This window comes from Carettochelys insculpta, chromosome 32 (genome assembly GCF_033958435.1).
Source record: "Carettochelys insculpta isolate YL-2023 chromosome 32, ASM3395843v1, whole genome shotgun sequence".
Classification (NCBI taxonomy): domain Eukaryota; kingdom Metazoa; phylum Chordata; order Testudines; family Carettochelyidae; genus Carettochelys; species Carettochelys insculpta.
In genome coordinates this window covers 9,751,202-9,773,178 of record NC_134168.1, presented here as the reverse complement: position 1 = coordinate 9,773,178, position 21,977 = coordinate 9,751,202, and positions in this window count along the sequence as shown.

Here is a 21,977-nt window from a genome sequence, read left to right as displayed (position 1 = left end):
AGGCATACCGAGAATCAGTAAAAATAGTGGCACAGAGCCCCTCGGCTAGAAAGCAGGCACGGGTTAGGGCAATCAGTTCAGCCACCTGGGCAGAGGTCACAGAGGGTAAGGGCGCAGCTTCTATGGTTTCAGAGAGAGAGACCACAGCGTACCCTGCAAGAAGGTGGCCTTGGTCATTTCTATAACAGGACCCATCAGTGAATAATACCAGGTCAGAGTTAGGGAGAGGTACCTCTGAAAGGTCGGGGCGCGGGACAGTGATAGCAGAGACAGTTGCAAGGCAGTCATGGGGTTCACCATCACTAGGTAAAGGAAGGAGGGTAGCAGGGTTTAACCGGGAGCAGCGCTTAATAGTGATATGTGAGGCTGAAAGCAGCAAAAGTTCATACCTAGTGAGGCGAGCAGAGGAGAGGTGAGCAGTGTTGCGTTGCAGAAGGAGAGTTTCCACAGAATGGGGAACCATGAGAGTGAGAGGAGAGCGGAGGACAAGGGACTCAGACATCTCGACCAGGCGCGCTGCAGCAGCTACAGCGCGTAGGCAAGGGGGTAAACCCTGGGCTACAGGGTCCAAGGTTGCAGAGAAAAAAGCCACCGGGCGATTTCTGTCACTGTGCTCCTGAGTAAGAACCCCGAGGGCACAAGCAGATTGTTCGTGACAGAAAAGGGTAAAAGGCTTGTCACAGTTAGATAACCCTTGGGCAGGGGCAGAGGCTAAATTCTGCTTGAGGGAGATGAAAGCAGCATTTGCTTCGAGTGGCCATGGCATGGGGTTAGGTACAGAGGATCGAGTGAGTTCTTGGAGCGGTTTAGCCAGAGAAGCATATTGGGGGATCCGTTGCCTACAGAACCCTGTCATGCCTATGAATTTTCTGAGCTGGCGTGGAGAGCAAGGCCGGGGAAAGCTAAGGATGGCTTGTACCCGGGCTGGAGAGAGTGTACGGGAGCCCTGGCAGAGAAGGAAGCCTAGGTATATGACAGAGGTTTGGCAGAGCTGCAATTTTGTGCGAGAAGCCTTATGACCCTTGTTCGCTAAAGCTGTGAGAAGTGTTAGTGAATCAGTTTCTGAGGCAGACAGAGAGGGGGAGCACAGGAGTAAGTCGTCCACATATTGGATCAGTGTGGATCCTGATGGGAAAACCAGATCAGCGAGATCCCTGGCTAGGGCTTGAGAAAAATAGGATGGACTCTCTGTATACCCCTGGGGAAGGGTAGTCCATGTATATTGCTGACCCTTGTAGGAGAAGGCAAAGAGATACTGGGATTCAGAGTGAACTGGGACAGAGAAGAAAGCGGAGCACAAATCTACAACAGTAAAGTGGGTTGCATTTGGAGGAATAGACGCGAGTATTGTAGCGGGGTTAGGAACCACTGGAAAAGAAGGTATGACAATACGGTTAATAGCTCGAAGGTCTTGAACAAATCGCCACGATTTGCCATCAGCCTTTTGAACTGGGAGGATAGGGGTGTTACAGGGGCTGGAACAAGGGACAATAATTCCTTGTTCTTTTAATGCAGATATAACTGGAGCAATCCCAGCCTCTGCCTCAGGATTCAAAGGATACTGAGACAGGCGAGGCAGAGGTTTGGAATTGTCTACAGTAATCCGAACTGGGTCAGTATTTAATCGGCCCACTTCAGATGGGTGAGATGGCCATAGGGAGGAAGGAACCTGAGAGATTAGGTGCTCTAGGGACGGAGTTAAGGGACAGCAAGGGACCGGAGTGGAGAGGGAAGTTTCAGACAGCAGGGAGGCTACAGAATCACATAAGGAAGACTGAGGGATTTGCAGATAGACACCATCTGGGGAGCAGTAAATAGAACAGCCAAGTTTGCATAGCAAGTCCCGTCCCAGAAGGTTTGCAGGGGTGGAATCAGAGAGGAGGAGTGCATGTTCCTCAGAGAGGGGACCGACCTGAACAGACAAAGGTTTTGAGAGGGGAAAAGAGGTAGGGATCCCTGTAATGCCAACAGCAGACACAGATTTTCCAGATCGGGGAACCACAGGCAAGTCAGTGGTGCAGATTGTAGAAAGAGAAGCTCCAGTATCAACAAGGAAAGGGAGAGAGAGATCATTTACAGTCAGGACACATTCTCCAGTAGGGGACAGAGGTAATAAGGGAGCTAAAACTTTCTGAGGTTCCCCAGCATCCTGACATTGTTGGGGTCAAAAATAGGGTTGGGGATCAGCTGGAGGAACCAGCGGGGGGTTCACTTGATTTCCCATACAATTATTAGGTCGTCTTGGACACTCTCTTTTCCAGTGTCCAGGCTGTTTACAGTAGTTACAAACCCCAGTTAATCCAGCCCCCCGCCCCCTTCTGCAACCCCGTCCCTGTCCCCAGTGTGGTCTGCTTAGCCCTGAACAATGCTGTATCTGCAGAGCCATTAACTTATGGGAGCACTGTTCCTCCTTTCCTTTTAAAGTGCAGTGGCAATGCTCTGCTACTGCCAGCAATTTGTCCATGGTTTCAGTCTCCCATCCCACACTTATTCGTTTTAACATGCTGCCTGTGGCAGGGAGACGACCATCAACAAATGCATGTGCCAAGGCCCCCTGCCCATTTACATCAGGCTCTTGAATTCCTGAATGTTGTAGGAAAATATCAGTTAGCCGGGACCTATAGTCACCTGGGCTTTCTCCTTGCCCTTGCTTACAGCAACGTATTGCTGTCCAGTTTGTTTTAGGAGACCACACTTTGGGAATGGCTTGATGCAGCCGCTTCCAAAGAGCCATACACCGGTCTCTGTACACCGAATCTGGGCCAGTACTTTTTATGGTTGAGTGGCATGCCTCAGCTGGCCAGTCTGTGGCAGCCAACCATTTATCATAATAACTGGCAGGAGCTAACAATTTGCACAGTTGGAGGAGATCTGTCTCAGTGGGTTCATAGGTTTCACAGATTAACAGAAACTCCTCAGCAAATTTGACAGAGTTTTCCTGTGGTTTGGGAAAACCTTTAACTATAGATAAAAGTTCTGTACGAGTCCAGGGCTTATAATCCCATACGGACTCACTTACTCCCATCTTAAGGACTCGTAAGGGTGCCACAACAGTTTGATCAGAGTCTCTCATTAACCTCCCATCAGGTTCTCTTTTCCAAGAAGAGATGTCAAGAGAATCTTTGCAGTCTGCTTTGGATTTCTTCTTCATAATATTCTGCAGAGCTGCGAGGCCAATGAGGGTATCTTCTTCACTTTCATTATCTGTAGTCACTGAAGATTTTTCTTTTTCTGATTTCTTATTTGCGCAGGAGTATGGTGGGGGTCGGGTTTGATCCGGATCATTGCACAGGACTGGGCAAAGGGGAGCGCTCGGACTAGTGGTGGGAGAGACTGCATCCAATTGAACTTTTAGTTTTTTGCTAGAATTTTTTAAGAGAGGTGAGTTTTGACTCAGTCCATCTACGATTTGCCTCTTCCCACCACTGCATGAAGCAGTCTACTTCTCCTCTCTCCAATTTGGTTTTTGGGAGGACGAGTTTGCTTTTTAAAGCGTCCACTCGATCCTTGTCCCAAGAACCTAACAGTGGCCACTGTAATTTGGGGTTCTCTAGAGCTAATTTGGACCATTTTTCAAGAAACCTACAAGAGTCCGGACCCCTCCTAAAATACATAAAATAAGCCAGAGTTCCCTTAGGGAACTGTTCTACCTTAGACTTCTGATTACCCATCCAGGAGGACTTCACACAGCACTCACACAAGAAGGAAATTCGGGCTTGGCAGAGCAGTACCCGGTGCAACACACAGAAAGGAGCCCACAGGCTACTGCCTCAACTGCCCTTGCTTTCACACCAGGGGTTATACCCAAGGTGTGGTGCGGCTGCAGCTGTGCAGATTCCACTTATTCAGACCGTGGGGACAGGGACCCCTTGGTCAGCCAGTCTCCGGACAGAGATGGCTCCCAGATTCACACACACACCACAGGGAAGACGGATAGACACAAAGACAAGACAGTCCTCAAACCAGTTAAAGCACAAAAATAATAATTACCTGAGACGTCTGATTCCAGAAGCTGGATCCAAAGACCCCTACCCGAACAGAGTGGGAACCAACAAGTTCAATGGCGTAGACTGCGCTGCTGCTGTGTACCTTTCTGTCTTGTGGAGGATCGCTTGGACTAAGCGTCCAGGCGCCGGCTGCCACGATCGTCCTGCAAGGCAGTCAGGGATCACACAGACTCAGCGAAGCCGCTTGCCATCTCGGTGGGACCTCCAAATTGTCAAAGTTTGACTCAGACTCACAATTTATCAGACCACTCTGTTTTATTAGCAAAGCTGCTCTGCTAATACATTTAGAAGTGAGCCCCCCAAGTGCGGCTTGTGTCTCTTAATTTATACAGTTTTTTGGAGAACAAGTTACAGAGAAGTTACAGACAAAAGAAGAAAAAGATTTTAGTCACCACCCTTCGAGATCCCTGAGACCAGTCACGTATCTTCAATTACCTGCCACCCTTAACAATCTCCTTTAACAGCTTCCAGTTAACTTAACTAATTGCCCTTCACACCTTCCATTCTGAGGCCTGCTTCTTAGACGTGCTGGCTCCATCTTAATTGCTTCTCCATTCAAAAGCTAACTGTCCCTACGTGTGCTCCCTCAGATACTTTGTAACATGTTCTGGCATGCCCTCTCATATACAATGTATCCAGCATGTCCCCTTATACAACGTTATACTTATACAATGTTATACTTCCACACCACCATTCCCCTCACTCCCTCTCTTCCTGCCCATTTGTAACCTTCCAACTACCACCCCACTTGCTCCAGAACATCGCAGGGTGTGACCCCCTACAACGAGGGGTGATCTCCCAGCAGGGGTTGGCCAGCCCCTGGATGCCCCGAAGGAATTAGCATTCTCCCTGTACCCCACTTCCCCTTCTGGAGCCGAAAACCTGGACACCCACCCCTCCACTTTTGTTGGTGCCTGCCGCTGAGTGCGCTGGCACCTTGCCCTTAACCCCTCCTCCTCTCCCACCACCTGAGGAAGCCCCCCCCGAGACCCCTTCCATTCACATCCCCTGCCCCCTCCCACCTTAGCGCCTCCCCTCGCTCCCACCCCTACTCCTTCCTCCAACCAATGTCCTTCTCCAGACCCTGCAATTTTACCCTCTCCAGACCTTCTTCTTCCTCCCGTCCCTCCTCTCCCCACGACCCTCCCCCTATAATCTCCATCCTCCCTGTCCCCACCCTTCCTCTCCCCACCCCTCCCCCAGATCTCTTCCTATCAATAACTGCCCCCGAGGCTGCGACTCCTCGGGAGGCCCGCCTTGCATCGCCCTCTCTCAGCACTTCTGGGGCACCTCTCCCTCCCCCACCCCCATCCCTCCCAAAATTAAACCCCAGCCCCTGCCTAGATCTCTTTTCCAGCCATGGGCCCTAGAAGAACACAAGGCCAATGCATACCCAGGATCTCAAGGGCTCGGCACCCCACGCTCTGCTGGGCGAGATGCGCCAGTTCTTGGAGGATGCTCGCGGCTCCAAGAACAAGGTAGTTCTCGCCCTCCAGCACGGGGGTGACTTCCATTCCAGCCTAAAGTCTGTGAGGGCCCTTCTGAAGGAGGGCAAGGGGACCCCGAGGAGGGACGCCACAGTCTACCACTGGGCCCACAGCTTCTGTGACACCCTAACCACTTTTGGGGTCGGTCACGGTTTGTTGTGTGGCCCCGGGGGACCGTCGGCGCTCCGTCTGGCGGGGATCCTTCCCAGCCCTCCAAATGGTGCTGATCATCTTTGCCACACTAAATGCCAGGGGCTGCGGGTCGGGTCTCCATAGGTGCCGAGTGCTCTCCTTCCTCCGGGGGGGAGGGTACTCGGTCACCTTTCTGCAGGAGACCCACACTATCCCAGCCGCCGAAGCCAAGTGGTGGCTGGAGTGGGGAGACAGGGTCTATTTTAGCCATCTCTCGGCCCACCGGGCTGGGGAAGTGACGCTGTTCTCCTCAGACCTGCAGCCCGAGGTGCTGGGGAGCGTCCAAGGTCTTGCCGCGCCGTCTGCTGTATCTCCAGGTGCGGATGGAGGGGCTGCCCCTTCACCCTCTTAACGTCCATGCCCCGACATTCCCCCCGGAGAGACCACCCTTCTTCCGGCAGGTGGCGGCCTTCCTCGGCACTATTGATCTTCGTGAGTGCCTGGTCCTTGGCGGGCATTTCAATTACACCCTCCAGGAATGGGACCGCAGGGGCACTGAGCAGTGCCAGGCTGCTGCGGACATCCTGAGGGGGCTCATCAACCATCGCTCCCTGGTGGACGTCTGGCGCAGCCACCACCCGGACGAGGACACCATCTTCACCTACGTCCGGGTGGTGGGCCATAAATCTGTACACTCCTGGTTGGGCTGCATTTATATTACCCGTCAACATTTCTCTTGGGCCCACTCCTCCAGCGTGCAGACGGCTCCCTTCTTGGACCACAATTTGGTGGTCATAAAAGCTTCCCTTTCACCGGGGAAGAGGGGGTCAGCCTACTGACATTTCAACAACAGCCTGCTGGAGGATGTGGGCTTCATTGCGTCCTTCCGGGAGTTCTGGCTGGCCTGGCGCGGGCAATGGTGCACCTTACCCTCGGCACGGCAGTGGTGGCATCTGGGAAAGGTGCGCGCGCAGCTCTTTTGCTGCAACTATACCCGGGGGGCCAGCCAGCGGCGGGATGTGCTGACAGGGCAGCTGGAGCGAGAGGTTCTTGAGCTGGAGAGGCGCCTAGCCGCCAGCCACAGAGATCCATCCCTCCATAACACGTACTGGGAGAAGAGGGATGAGCTCAGGGCCCTCAACGCCTTTCAGTCAGAGGGGGCCTTGGTGAGGTCGCGAATCCAACTCCTTTGGGAAATGGACTGCGGCTCCCGCTTCTTTTATGCCCTGGAGAAAAAGAGAGTTGGCAAGAAACATATCCTCTGCCTTCTTGCAGAGGATGGCGCCCCTCTTACAGATCCGGCGGAGATGCGCGAGAGGGCCCATGCTTTCTATGCCACCCTTTTCTCCCCGGATCCGACCGATGCCGACGCCTTCATGGTGGTTTGGGACCAACTCCCCTCGGTCAGCATGGGCGACCGGGACCTGCTGGAGCTTCCTCTCACTCTATCCGAGTTCTCGGAAGCCCTCTGTCTCATGCCCGCCAATAAATACCTGGGCATGGATGGGCTGACCGTGGAGTTTTACTGAGTGTTTTGGAATGTCCTCGGCTCAGACCTGCTCAGCGTCTGCTCTGAGTCCTTGCAAAGCGGGGTCCTCCCACTATCGTTCAGGCAAGCCGTCCTCACCCTGCTGCCCAAGAAGCGGGACCCCTGCGACCTCAGGAATTGGCGTCCCATCTCGCTCCTCAGCATGGACTAGAAGATCATCACTAAAGTCATTTCCCGCCGCTTGCGGTCCGTGCTGCAGGACGTGGTTCACCCCAACCAGACCTACACCATCCTCGGCTGACGACGTGCTCCTAGTGGTTCATGATCCAGGAGACCTGGCGCGCCTGGAGGCCTGCCAAGCTCTTTAATCGGCAGCCTCCTCTGCCCGGGTCAGCTGGGTCAAGAGCTCTGGCCTGGTGGTGGGGACTGGATGGCAGGCGGGCTGCCTCCCACCCATGCTTCAGGCCATCCAATGGAGCGCAGGTCCGCTGCTCTATCTCGTCATCTTTTTATCCGCCATTCATCCCTCTCCACCGGAAAACTGGCAAGTTTGGACGAGCAGGGTGGTTGAGCGGATGCGGAGGTGGACACAACTGCTCCGGTGTCTCTCCCTGCGCGAGAGGGCACTGTGTTTAAACAGATGATCCTGTCCATGCTCTGGCACCATCTCAACACCCTGGTCCCGCCCCCGGAGTTCCTGGCCCAGTTCCAGAGGTCAACCCTGGAGTTCTTCTGGCCAGGACTGCACTGGGTCTCTGCAGGGATTCTCCCTTTTCCCCCATAGGAGGGAGGGTAGGATCTGACTTGCTTGCGCGCTCAGGTCCACGTCTTCCGCCTCCAGGCCCTGCAGGCACTTGTCATTACTAACACCAACAGTGCAGACTGTCCGGCATGGAGCACACTGGCACACGCTTTTCTCCGTTGTTCACGAGGTCTCTGATATGAGCGGCAGCTCCTTTATTTATCCCTGAGAGACCATCCGCAAGGCCTCTCAGAGCTGCCGGCCTTCTACCAGGACCTCCTCTGTGCCTGGCGGCTGCTCGCACCTGCCAGGCCCTTAGGGGCTGCCGCAGGGGAACACCTCCTCACAGAGCCCCTGCTACTGTCGGGGAAGCCACTTTCCCCTGGGGTACAGTACTCCCCAAAGGTCCGAGGCTGGAGGTCAAAGCAGTGAGGCAAGAGTGAGATCTAAAAGGAAAGTTTATTTGCATATCTGCAGGCGGCCAACTTCCAGAGAAGTGGGAGCCCTGAGAATCAGTTTTCAGGCCTTTTTATACAGTTTGTTGAGACACTTTGGTAGTTAATTGTCTTCTTTAACATAGCAAAGTCTCAGCCAACTTCTCCTGAGATCTGTCTGCAAACACCAGCTCTGCTGACTTCAGTTTACCCATCAAAGGTACATGATGACCAAAACAAAGGACTGTTCAGGGTAAATTGTCTCTAAGTGACAAGGTAAGAACTTCAAAGAGGTGCAGATGACCCCCTAATATCCTCTCACAGAGTGGGGTCTGGTTATTGTGGAAAAGTAAAAATTTTAACCCCTACAGCAGATTTTCTTTTTCCCCCACAAATCCCCCCTTTGATACTCCACAGGAGTATCACTCTAATTCTATTTTGGACAATCTTAGGTGCTCTTCTTCTACTAAGATACTTAACCCATCTTATTATAGTATCTTAAAGCTCTAAAATAGAAAGGATAGTAATAGCACAGTAATCAGTAAGCAAATAGCACAACAGTCCCCTTAGTAAAGCTCAGTCATTTAGTATTGTTTGGCTTGCCTCTGCAGGCACTCTTCCAGATTTCGTAGTCTTTTATTTCACTCAATACTGCAGGAAGTTTCCTTTTTATGAAAGTTACAGGGTGTTAGGATTACCTGCAGTTCTTTGGTGGCACAGTTCTACTTCTCAGTTTGTATCTTAAAGCTCCCGGTGGAGGCCTGTCTAGTAGCAGTCTGGCTTGGGAGTTTGCCTCCTCGGTCTGCTGAACCTCGTCCTCAGGTGATTCCTCCAGGGAGGGGTCCTGGGTGACGGGGTGAATCAGCTCTGCTGGGTCTACAGTTCGGTGTACATGACTTTTGTGGATCCACAAGGGACGCTCCTTTACCTTCACTGCTGTGTGGGTGACAAGCAGCACTTGGAATGGTCCTTTCCACAGGGCTGCAAGGCAGTTCTTTCTGAGATGTTCCTTCACAAGCATGTAGTCACCTGGTCAGATGTTGTGGCACGGTACATCAGTAGGTACTGGGAGGGCTTCTTTCACCTGCAAATGTAAGCTGGGAGCAAGCTTAGTTAGTTGGATAACAAATTTGGTTAAAGAGTCAAACTCCTCACTTAAACTTTTTACAACTCTAGGGGGTGATTGTCCCACTGCCATGGGTCTGCCAAACCCTATTTCATGGGGTGTGAGGTTGTGTTTTCTATTAGGTGTATTTCTAAGATGCAATAGTGTTCAGGGTAGGGCTTCTGGCCACTTCAGTCCGGTGTCAGCACGCATCTTCCCTAACTGCCGTTTTATGTCAAGGTTCCTTCTTTCTGTGTGGCCGCTGGCCTGTGGGTTGAATGGAACTGCTGAGAGACATTTAAAGCCTTGCAGATGGCAGTCATAAGGGACGCAGTGAAGTGGCTCCCTCGGTCAGAATCAATTCGTAAGGGCACACCAAATCTGGGAATGATCTCAGTCAACAGCTTCTTAGCTACAGTCACAGCATCTGCTTTTCTGCAAGGGAAACACTCAATCCAGCCACTAAACAAACACACTATAACGAGGCAATACTGATACATCATACATTTTGGAAGTTCAGTAAAGTCTACTTGCAAATACTGAAATGGTCCTTCTGGCCATGGAGTGGCGCTTGGAGCTGTAGTTTCTCCTCCTGCAACATTAAACTGCTTACAAGTCATACATGAATTAGATATCCTTGCAGCTTCTATGTGCATGCCTGGGGCGTACCATTGTTTTAGGATCTGTGAGGCCACCCCCCTTTTGCTCATGTGTGTCATCTGGTGAGACACCTGAGCAAGCTGTCGTGTCAGAGTTCTCGGGGTGACCGGGCGACCGTCAGGTGCAACCATGATCCCTGCTGGGGATAAGGAGCAGCCTGCTTTCTCCCAGAGATTTTTCTCTGCAGGTGGAGCAGCCTTCTGTAGCTCTATCAGGTCCTGCAAAGAAACAGGGAGAGAAAGAGTGACCAGAATCTGAAAAGGAGCGAGAGGTCCATTTGCTGCTGCATGTCTGGCCGCAGCATCAGCACTTGCATTGCCCATAGAAACAGGATCAGTGGCACCAGTGTGAGCCGGGCAATGGGTAATGGAGAAGGACATAGGGAGCTGAATGACATCGAGAAGTTGGGAGATAAGGGGACCATGGGAGACAGCAGAGCCAGAGGAGGTAAGGAAACCTCGCTGTTTCCAAATTTGTCCTGTAGCATGACAAACAGAGAAAGCATATTTTGAGTCAGTGTAAAAAGCAGCAGACTGTCCAGAAGCTAGGAGACATCCACGGGTTAAAGCGATAAGTTCAGCTGCTTGAGCTGATCTGATACCTTGGAGAGAAAATGCTTCTAGAACATCATTATCTGAAACCACTGCATACCCAGTCTGCAGTTCACCAAATGGATTTCTTAAACATGACCCATCAGTGTACAATACCAGATCTGCATTTTCCAGGGGCTGATCAGACAGATCAACGGGAGGCTTAACACAGTGTTCAAGCAGCTCTTCACAGTCGTGGATATGAGGTTCACCATCAGAGGGTAAAGGAAAAAGAGTAGCTGGGTTAAGCACATTACACCTTTGAATGACAACATTTGGAGAAGAAAGGATAACATTTTCATAGCGGGTCCGTCTCTGAACAGACAGATGCTGGGTGCGGTGTCGCTGCAAGAGAGCAGAGACAGCGTGGGGGACTGGCAGGATAACACTCTGTCCTAATACGATAGGTTGAGCTTTTTCAAGTAATTCAGCAGCAGCTGCAACTGCTCGTAGCCAGGGTGGAAACCCACGGGCTACTGAATCCAGGGTTGCTAAAAAATAAGCTACTGGGCGGGGTGTGGACCCAAAGGGTTGGCAGAGAACCCCTGATGCAATTCCATCCCGCTCATCACAAAATAGGGTAAAAGGTTTCACATAGTTGGGTAACCGAAGTGCTGGGGGCTGTGAGAGAAGAGTTTTAAGAGAAAGGAAGGCAAATTCGCAATCTGTAGACCATTCCACAGGATCAGAGGCTGCATCTAAGAGTAGTTCAGTCAGGGGTCTGGTGAGCACAGAGAAATGAAGAATCCATTGTCTGCAATACCCAGCAGCAGCCAGAAATTTGCGTACCTGACATTTGGTTAATGGGCGAGGAATGGAGAGTACTTGTGAGATTCGCTCAGGTGTTAACTGGCGGCCATCTCCTGAAAGTAAATGTCCCAAGTACTGAACCTGTTGTTTTACAAATTGCAATTTGGCTTTGGAGGCCTTATGACCTCTTTCAGCCAGGCATTTTAACACATGCAGAGTATCAGTTCTACAATCTTCCGCAGTCTCACTGGCAATTAACACATCATCCACATACTGAACTAGTGCAGACCCAGAGGGGAGAGCTATAGAATCAAGATCAGCTTTCAGAAACTGAGAAAACAGGGTAGGGCTTTCACAATAACCTTGGGGAAGACGTGTCCAGGTTAACTGACGACCCGGAAAAGAAAAGGCAAAGAGGAACTGGGAATCCTCATGCACTGGAATAGAGAAGAAGGCAGAACATAAATCTATTACAGAGAACCATTTAGATGTGGGTGGAACAGAGGAAAGAAGAGTAGCAGGGTTAGGTACTACTGGAAACCTGGGGATTACAAATTTGTTGATGGCTCTCAGGTCTTGCACAAACCTATAGATTTGTTTACCCTGGTTATCAAATTTTCCTTCCTTTTTCACAGGTAGTATAGGTGTGTTACATGGTGAGGTTGTGTAAACAAGTATCCCTTGTTCAAGGAGGGAAGAGATTACAGGCTTAATGCCCTCTTCTGCCTCCCTCAACAACGGATACTGGGGTACCTTGGGAAAGGCTTATTGTGTTTGTATGTTATTTGCACTGGTGTCGCAGAGGCTAGCAACCCAACTTCATTTGCATGGGCTGCCCACAATGTCTCTGGGATATCTGAGAGGTCCAGGAGGGGTGCATGTCCTGAGGCCTCATCAGATTCCACTGAGAGTAGTAATGCCATCAAAGTTGGAGTCTGATAGGGAGGAAGGTCAACAAATATCGGTTCCTCTCTACAATAGAGGTTTGCTCCCAATTTACACAACAAGTCATGTCCCATACGGTTTACAGGAGAACTGGGAGATAACAGGAAAGAATGCTCAGCTGATGAGGGTCCAACAGTCACTGACATGGTTTCTCAGAGTGGATGAGGAATACATTGACCTCCTATTCCCACAGCATTAATCACAGAAGGAGTTTTTTTGGAGGGAGGTTTCAGACTATTTTAAAGTAGAAAGGGTAGCTCCAGTGTCAACCAAAAATTTGTGGGGTTGTCCATCCACAGTTATTGAAATAAAAGGTTCAGGAACTTGTGGGGAAGTCTGATGGGGTAATGTGAGGACCTCACGGCATTGTCAATAATTACAGGCATAATTTTGATCAGCTCCCAAGTGGCTAACACGTGGGTTAGGCTGTGGAAGCAGATTTTGGCTGCTTGGGGGATCAGGCCAAGGAGCAGCAGCAGGATTGAGTTGGCTCTGGTGGTGTAAGAGACCCCGATTTTGTTGTGCCATGTCCTGCTGGTGCTTGCGGCATTCATTTTTCCAGAGGCCATTTTTCCCACAGTAATGACACTGCCCAGTTCTTAGGAGTCCCCGGTGCTGAGATAGTGAGCGTTGCTGTTGTTGTTGGGGAAAGTTAGGTTGGCCAGAAAAAGGAATAAAGTTTCCACTTCTAGGTGGCAGTGGTGCACTAGTTGGGCGCCGTTTAGGGTTTCCCTTTTTCTGCAGATCTGCAATTTGCATGGCCATGAGAGTTGTTTTTAATTCCTTTTTCTTTGCTTTGTCAGCTTGCAAGTTTTCCCAAAACTGTGTAGCTGCCCCCTGAATTTGAAGGATTGTGTTCTCTCTCCAGCCTACAACGTTGTTTTTAATCCTGTCTCTGATTTCAGGGAGGAGATTGTCCACTACAACTGCAATAATAATGGGACGATTACCTTCCACTTCTGGGTCATTTTGGGAGAATTTTCAAAAGGCAGACAGGAGGCGTTCAATGTATGAGACAGGAGGGTCATCTGGCTTTTGTTTTACAGCTCGTATTTTTGACCAGTCCTGCCGCACTGGGACAATCTCAGTGATTGCATTAAGGAGTCCCTTGAAGTCATTATTTAAAACATTTTGCTCATTATCGTTAGTGGGGGGGCCAGGGAGAGGATCATTTGGCCACCGAGCACCCTCATGATGTGGGGCTTCTAATTGAGCCTGCCGAATTAAAGCTACATAATCATGTGGAGGCAGATTACCTCTTAAGAGCCAGTCCATGTCCCGATGCGTGGGGTTATAAATGTTAATAAGCCTTTGTACTTCCTCACGGAATCCTTGGGGGTCCTCTCGGAAAGGAGGCAAAATGCTCTTAAAATTTAAAATAGCAGCAGCAGTCCATGGTACATGGATTCGCTGTGGAGCCTCTCCTGAAGCCCCTGGAAACAGCCTAAGGGGAGCCTCTATGACTTGTGATGAGTTTCCCTGATCAGAAATAATGGTGGCTGGTGACAACTCTTGTGAGTTCTTAAATAAGGTCGGGAAGTAGCGTTGCTCAAAGGAAACTTTAGATGGGGGAGCACCCTTCACAATTGCAACAGGGTCTGTGTCAGTGTGGATTCCAGTTGGCTTCCAACCAGCTTTAAGCAATATAGGGTTAAGGCCATTAATCAACTCCTGAAGAGGATGTTCCTTAAGAGGCTTAATGGGTACAAAAATCATATCAGGATGGTCTGGTTTAAGTAAGGTGAGGGATACTTCAACCTGGCGCAGAGATGGGGGCTGTTCTGGCTGATTAAGCAGTGTCTGGTTTATTCGTGAGGAAAAAGCAGTGTGATCTGGTGGAGGGGATGGATGTGTGGGAGGAAGGGGTGGCGGTAGCCAGCCTGTCCACATGTCCAAAAGGTCCTCTGGCGGGTCAGGGATTGGGGCTGGGGTAGCGTTATTGTCAGGCAACTGAGGATGTAATTGTGCCGTTGCTGAGTAGAGTGGGGGTGCAGACGGCGATTCTGGGGAATCGGGCTGTTTCTTTAGAGTAGCCAATTGTTGCTGCAGCTTCTCAATAGAGTCTTTTTGGCTAGCCATTATGCTTTGGTTCTTTTCCTTTTCTGCCACATCCTGCCAGAGGTACCAATATTCCATCTGGTTAGGATGTGTTTCCTCGAGGAAACCTCGAAGGTGGGCAAGCTTTTCCAAATCAAAACTGCCCTCTAGTGGCCACTGTTTTCGGGGATTCCCATAAGTGGAGCCATTCCAAATGTCCATCAATTTCTTAAGTCTCCTACGTTTGAAGCCTGCCGGCAATTTCCCCAGCTGACTGTAAATTCTTATTATCTGAGACAAGGGAGTCCCAGGCTGTGAGGTGCCTTTCCCCTGAGCTGGAGACAAACTGGAGGGAACATTCCCACCCATGTTAGCACTGTCCTGTCCCAGGACAGTACAGGAGCCCAGCAGTGCTACCCTCTCCAAGGGCAGCACAGGCGTCCAGCAACACTACCCTCTCCAAGGACAGTGTGGGAGTCCAGACAAACTCTCAGCTTCACTCACACTTCTCACGCGCCGGAGAGAAACCGCCCTTGCTTTCGGCAGCTGTTCAGTAGCACTGACAGCGCCGGTGCGGCTGCGGTTCTATTCCGGACTTCACTCACTCAAAACCATGCGCTTGGACTCGCCACCAGTCAGTCGGCAACAACCCAACCCCTATTTTGGCTATACCCAACCTTTTAAATCTCTCTCGAGCCTCCTGGAGAAAATTTAGGAAGGAAAGATGACTCTTACCACCAACCGGTTCAGCCAGCGAGGAGAACAGGGAGGCGGACCGGAGATTTTAAATGGATCCCTCACCCTTTAGGTGCGCGCTGTGGCCCGATCCTGTTCCCCGTCCTCAGCCTGTCCAGCTGGAGTTCCAAGCCGTCCCTTCGCGGTCGCCAAATTGTCGGGGAAGCCACTTTTCCCTGGGGTACAGAGTTCCCCAAAGGTCCGAGGCTGGAGGTCAAAGCAGTGAGGCAAGAGAGAGATCCAAAAGGAAAGTTTATTTGCATATCTGCAGGCTGCCAGCTTCCAGAGAAGTGGGAGCCCTGAGAATCAGTTTTCAGGCCTTTTTATACAGTTTGTTGAGACACTTTGGTAGTTAATTGTCTTCTTTAACATAGCAAAGTCTCAGCCAACTTCTCCTGAGATCTGTCTGCAAACACCAGCTCTGCTGACTTCAGTTTACCCGACAAAAGTACATGATGACCAAAACAAAGGAGTGTTCAGGGTAAATTGTCTCTAAGTGACAAGGTAAGAACTTCAAAGAGGTGCAGATGACCCCCTAATATCCTCTCACAGAGTGGGGTCTGCTTATTTTGGAAAAGGTAAAAATTTTAACCCCTACAGCAGTTTTTCTTTTTTCTTTTTCCCCCCACACAGCGCCCAGCAATTTGGGGACCTGACGTTTGGTTAATGGGCGAGGAAGGGAGAGTACTTGTGAGTTACGCTCAGGTATTAACTGGCGGCCATCTCCTGAATGTAAATGTCTGAAGTACTGAACCTGTTGTTTTACAAATTGCAATTTGGCTTTGGAGGCCTTGTGACCCCTTTCAGCTCGGCATTTTAACAGGTGCAGAGTATCAGTTTTACATCCTTCCTCAGTCTCACTGGCAATCAACACATCATCAACATATTGAACCAGTTCAGATCCACAGGGGAGAGATATGGAATCAAGGTCAGCTTTCAGAAACTGAGAAAACAAAGTAGGGCTTTCACAATAATCTGGGGGAAGACGTGTCCAGGTTAAGTGACGACCCTGAAAAGAAACAGCAAAGAGGAATTGGGAATCCTCATGCACTGGAAGAGAGAAGAAGGCAGAACATAAGTCTGTTACAGAGAACCATTTAGATGTGGCTGGAATAGAGGTAAGGATAGTAGCAGGGTTAGGTACTACTGGAAACCTGGGATTATAAACTTGTTGATGGCTCTCAGGTCTTGCAGAGACCTATGGACTTGTTTACCCTGGTTATCAAATTTTCCCTCCTTTGTCACAGGTAGTATAGGTGTATTACATGGTGAGGTTGTGTCAACAAGTATCCCTTGTTCAAGGAGGGAAGAGATTACAGGCTTAACGCCCTCTTCTGCCTCCCTCAACAATGGATCCTGGAGTACCCTTGGGAAAGGCATGTTGTGTTTGTGTGTTATTTGCACTGGTGTTGCAGAGCCAAGCAACCCAACTTCATTTGTGTTGGCCGTCCACAATGTCTCTGGGATATCTGAGATTCCGATGAGAGTAGTAATGCCATCAAAGTTGGAGTCTGATAGGGAGGAAGGTCAACAAATATCCCTTCCTCTCTACAATAGAGCTTTGCTCCCAGTTTACAAAACAAGTCACATCCCATAAGGTTTGCAGGAGAACAGGGAGAGAACAGGAAAGAATGTTCAGCTGACAAGGGCCCAGGAGTCACAGGTGTGGTTTCTGAGACTGGAGGGGGAATACACTGACCTCCTATTCCCACAACATTCATCGCAGAAGAAGCTTTTTGGCGGGAGGTTTCAGATGGTCTAAAAGTAGAAAGGGTAGCTCCAGTGTCGAGGAAAAATGTGTGGGGTTGTCCGTTCACAAGTATTGATATAAAAGGTTCAGAAACTTGTGGGGAAGTCTGAAGGGGTAATGTGAGGACCTCATGACACTGTTCATAATTAGAGGCATAATGTTGGTCAGTTCCCAAGTGGCTAACACTTGGGGATAGTCTGTGGAAGCAGATCTTGGCTGCTCGGAGGATCAGGCCAGGGAGCAGCAGCAGGATTGAGCTGGCTCTGGTGGTGTAAGAGACCCCGATTTTGTTGTGCCATGTCCTGCTGGCATTTGTGGCATTTATTTTTCCAGTGACCTTTTTTGCCGCATTAATGATAGTGCCCAGTTCTTAGGGGTCCCTGGGGCTGAGCTAGTGAGAGTTGCTGTTGTAGTTGGGGAAAGTGCAGTTGGCCAGAAAATGGAATAAAGTTTCAACTTCTAGGTGACGGCGGTTCATAAGCTGGGCGCTGGTTAGGGTTCTGCTTTTTCTGCAGATCTGGAATTTGAATGGCCATGAGAGTTGTTTCTAATTCCTTTTTCTTTGCTTTGTCAGCTTGCAAGCTTTCCCAAAACTGCATTACAGCCTCCTGAATGTGAAGTATTGTGTGCTCTCTCGAGCCTTCAACGTTATTTTTAATCCTGTCTCTGATTTCAGGGAGGAGATTGTCCACTATAACTGTGATAATAATGGCATGATTATCTTCCCCTTCTGGGTCAATTTGGGAAAATTTGCGAAAGGCAGACAGGAGGCGTTCAATGTATGAGACAGGAGGTTCATCTGGCTTTTGCTTTAGAGCTTGTATTTTGAACCAGTCCTGCCGCAGTGGGACAACCTCTGTAATTGCATTAAGGAATCCCTTCAAGTCATTGTTCAAATCATTTTGCACATTATCATAGTCGGGAGGTGGACCAGGGAGAGGATCATTTGGCCGTTGAGCACCCTCATGATGTGGGGCTGCTAACTGACCTTGCTGAATTAAAGCTGCATAGTCATGTGGAGGCAGATTACCTCTGAAGAGCCAGTCCATGTCCCGATGAGCTGGGTTATAAATGTTAAGAAGCCTTTGTATTTCCTCACGGAATCCTTGGGGGTCGTCTTGGAAAGGAGGCAAAATGCTCTTCAAGTTTAAAATGTCAGCAGCAGCCCATGGGATGTGGATCCGCTGTGGAGCCTCTCCTGAAGCCCCTGGAAGCATACTAAGGGGAGCCGCTATGACTTGTGATGAGTTTCCCTCATCAGAAATATCGATGGCTGGTGACAACTCTTGTGAGCTCTAACATAAAGTCGGGAAGCAGCGTCGCTGAAAGGAAACTTCAAATGGGCGAGCACCCTTCGCAGTTATAACAATGTTTGTGTCCGTGCAAATTCCGGTTGGCTTCCAGCCAGCTTTAAGCAACTCAGGGTTAAAGCTAGGAATCAACTCCTGAAGAGTATGTTCCCTTAGGGGCTTAATGGGGTCATAAATCATATCAGGATGGCCCGGCTCAAGCGGGGTGAAGGGTGCTTCTCTCTGGCGCAGAGATGGGGCCTGCTCTGATTGATTAGACAGTGTCTGGCTTATTTGTGCACAAGCCGCCTGATCTGGTGGAGGCGGTGGATGTGTGGGAGGCAGGGGTGGCGGTAGCCAACTGTGCACAGATCCAGAAAGTCATCTGGCAGGTCAGGGACTGGGGCTCGGGTAGCCTTATTCTGAGGCAACTGAGGATATAATTGTGCTGTTGCTGAGTAGAGTGGGGGGCAAAGACAGTGATTCTGGGGAATCGGGCTGTTTCCTTAGAGTACCCAATTGTTGCTGCAGCTTTTCAATAAAGTCTTTCTAGCGAGCCATTATGCTTTGGTGGCTCTTCTTTTCTGCCACATCCTCCCAGAGGTACTAATATTCCATCTGGTTAGGATGTGTTTCCTCGAGGAAACCTCTATGATAGGCAAGCGTTTCCAAATCAAAAATGCACCCTAGTGGCCACTGTTTCCAAGCCTTCCCGTAAGCATAGCCATTCCAAATGTTCATCAATTTCTTGTCTACTAAGTTTCAAACCTGCCGGCAATTTCCCTAGCTCACTGTAGGTTCTGATCATCTGAGACAAGGGAGTCCCAGGCTATCAGATGCCTTTCCCATCAGTTGGAGACCATCTCGAGGGAGCATTCCCACCCATGATAGCACAGTATCATGTATCACTTCGATTCCCACCCATCCAAGGACAGCACAGTAGCCCAGCAGCACGACCCTCTCAAAGGGCAGCACAGGCGTCCAGCAACACAACCCTCTCCAAGGATAGTGTGGGAGTCCAGACAGACTGTCAGCTTCATTCACACTTCTTGGGTGCCGGGGAGAAACCTCCCTTGCTTTCAGCAGCTGTTCAGTAGCACTGACAGTGCCAGTGGAGCTGTGGTTCTGTTCTGGATTTCACTCACTCAAAACCACGCGCTTGGACTCACCACCAGTCAGTCAGCACCAACCCAATACCTTATGTTAGCTATACCCAATGTTTTAAATCTCTCTCAAGCCTCCTGGAGAAAATTTAGGAACAAAAGATGACTCTTACCGCCAGCCGGTTCAGTTGGGGACGAGAACCGGGAGGGAGACCAGGGGATTTTAAAGGGATTCCTTACCCTTCAAATGCGTGCTATGGCCCGATCCTGTTCCTCATCGTCGACCTCTCCAGCTGGAGTTCCAAGCCATCCTCCTCACAGCGCCAGTTGTCAGGGATGCAACTTTCCCCTGGGGTACAGTGTCCCCCAAAGGTCCGAGGCTGGAGGTCAAAGCAGCGAGGCAAGGGTGAGATCTGAAAGGAAACTATTTTTGCATCCATGCAGGTTGCCGGCTTCCAAAGAAGTGGGAGCCCTGAGAATCAGTTCTCAGCACTCTTTATCTCTGAACTTGAAATCATCATCAACGAACAGGCATTCAAACAAGACCTCACAGTACAAAACTTTACCACTGCCAGACAAGATATTTAGAAAACACACTTCCTCTCTCTACAGAAAAGAAAAGAGCTGACCTAATAAACTATTTTGCTAGTCTTTAAAATGCTACTTGACTGCTTTTTGTTTTGATAGTGTAGAGACTAGCAAGGCTTACTCTCTGTTACTATTCAACATGCAAGGCTAGACTACATTTAGCCCTTTGGAAGGGAGATCCATCAACTACACGAAAAAACTCGCCCAGATCCAGACACACATCATCTTTCTCTCCAAATGCAAGAAAATGGGCATTATACCCAAGGGACTGGCTGTGAAAAACCCATTACAATCAACATACTACACTGACTGAAGTCAACATCTCTGCAAGACGCTTTTGAAGAAACTGCGGAACCACTCGATCAAAAGCCTCTCCAATAAACAAATGATGATCAAAAATGAACACTCTCATCTTGAAATTATCATTAACGAACAGGCATCTACACAAGACCCCACAGGATGAAACTTTACCAATGCCAGACAAGATATTTAGAAAACACACTTCCTCTCTCTTCAAAAAAGAAAAGAAAATAAATTTTCTTGATTACTTCAGTCCTCAGGATACTTCAATCAGAACAACAGTAGCTCGACCAACAACATTGTTAACCTCTCAAACTACCAGCTCAGCCCCGCAGAGGAGTCTCTCTTATCCCGGGCTCTTTCCTTCTGCCCTACTTCCCCCACAAACTTCATTCAATTCTGTAGGGACGCTGAAGCCTTCTTTCGCCACCTCCGTCTAAAGGAATTTTTTCAGCACACCCAGGAACAACAGTTTGACTCTCTCGACCCCCCCCTACCAACAACAAAAGAAGAACTCTACGTGGACTCCCCCTGAGCCTGGTAGTCTAAGTCCGGACTTCTCCGTACACTGCTTCCGCAACCGCGCTCAGTCTGACATGATACACAAACAATGCCAAAGGAGACCCAATCTCAACTGTGCTGAAGGCTATGCTGTCCAGAGTCTCAAAAAGAACCAAGACATCAGAGTCAAACCTGCTGAAAAAGGGGGTGCTGTTGTCATCCTGAAGAAGTCAGACTATGAAAAGGAGGCAGCCAGACAACTCTCCAACACCACATTTTACAGACCTCTCTCCGCTGATCCACTTGGGAATTCCAAAGGAAATTACAACAACTACTGAAGGAACTCCCTGCTGCTGCTACTCGGGACCTCATTAACTCACACACCCCATCTGAGCCGCAGCCTGGATTATTCTCTTGACTTCCCAAAATCCACAAACCTGGGAACCCTGGACGCCCTAAGATTTCAGGTATTGGCACCCTTACCACCGCACTATCCAGTTACGTGGACTCCCTCCTCAAACCCTATGCCACCAACGCTCCCAGCTATAGCCGAGGTTCCACCGACTTCCTGAGGAAATTACAAAACATCGGAAAAGCTCCTGATAATGCCATCCTTGCCACAATGGATGGAGAGGCTCTGTACACTCATATTCCACATAAAGATGGATTACAAGCAATCAGGAACACCATCCCTGATGCCACCACAGCCAATCTGGTGTCTGACCTCTGTTACTTTCTTCTCACACACAATCACTGCCGTTTTCGGGACAATTTCTACCTCCACATTAGTATTAGCTAGTGGCCTCCTGGCTCATCCCCTCCCAGTTGAATGAGTTGCTCAACCGGGCTTTGGTTCGGCTCACCCCAGTATGGCCACTAGGATGATCATGGGCTAAGCCTCAGTGGTTTTCCTGGTACTTAGTTGGGACCACCAACTGTCTCTGAGGATGCCAGTCCTCTTGGTGCCCATGGGAAAGGGACTCCCCGTATAAAAGTCCTCTTTCTAACACAAACCTGGTTCTGCTCGAAGGTCTGAGAGGCAGTGGGTCATTTCTGGCCGCCGTCCAAGATCCTTGGAGCCTCTCATCTCCTTCTTGTTCTGCCTGGAACTGGTCTCTGAGAGCTGGAGATGTCAGATCATGTCCCACAAGAGGCCATGTAGGAGCATAGGGCACCTGTACAGAGGAGCGATCACTTTCTTCTGAGGTATGGGGGAGCATTGTAGATTCAGCCGTCGCCGCTGACTCCATGGTGTCCCCCGTGGCCAACTGTGACCCTGGCACTGGCTGCGCCACCCCCTCTGGGTCTGGAGCCAACCTGGCCTGGGGCTCAG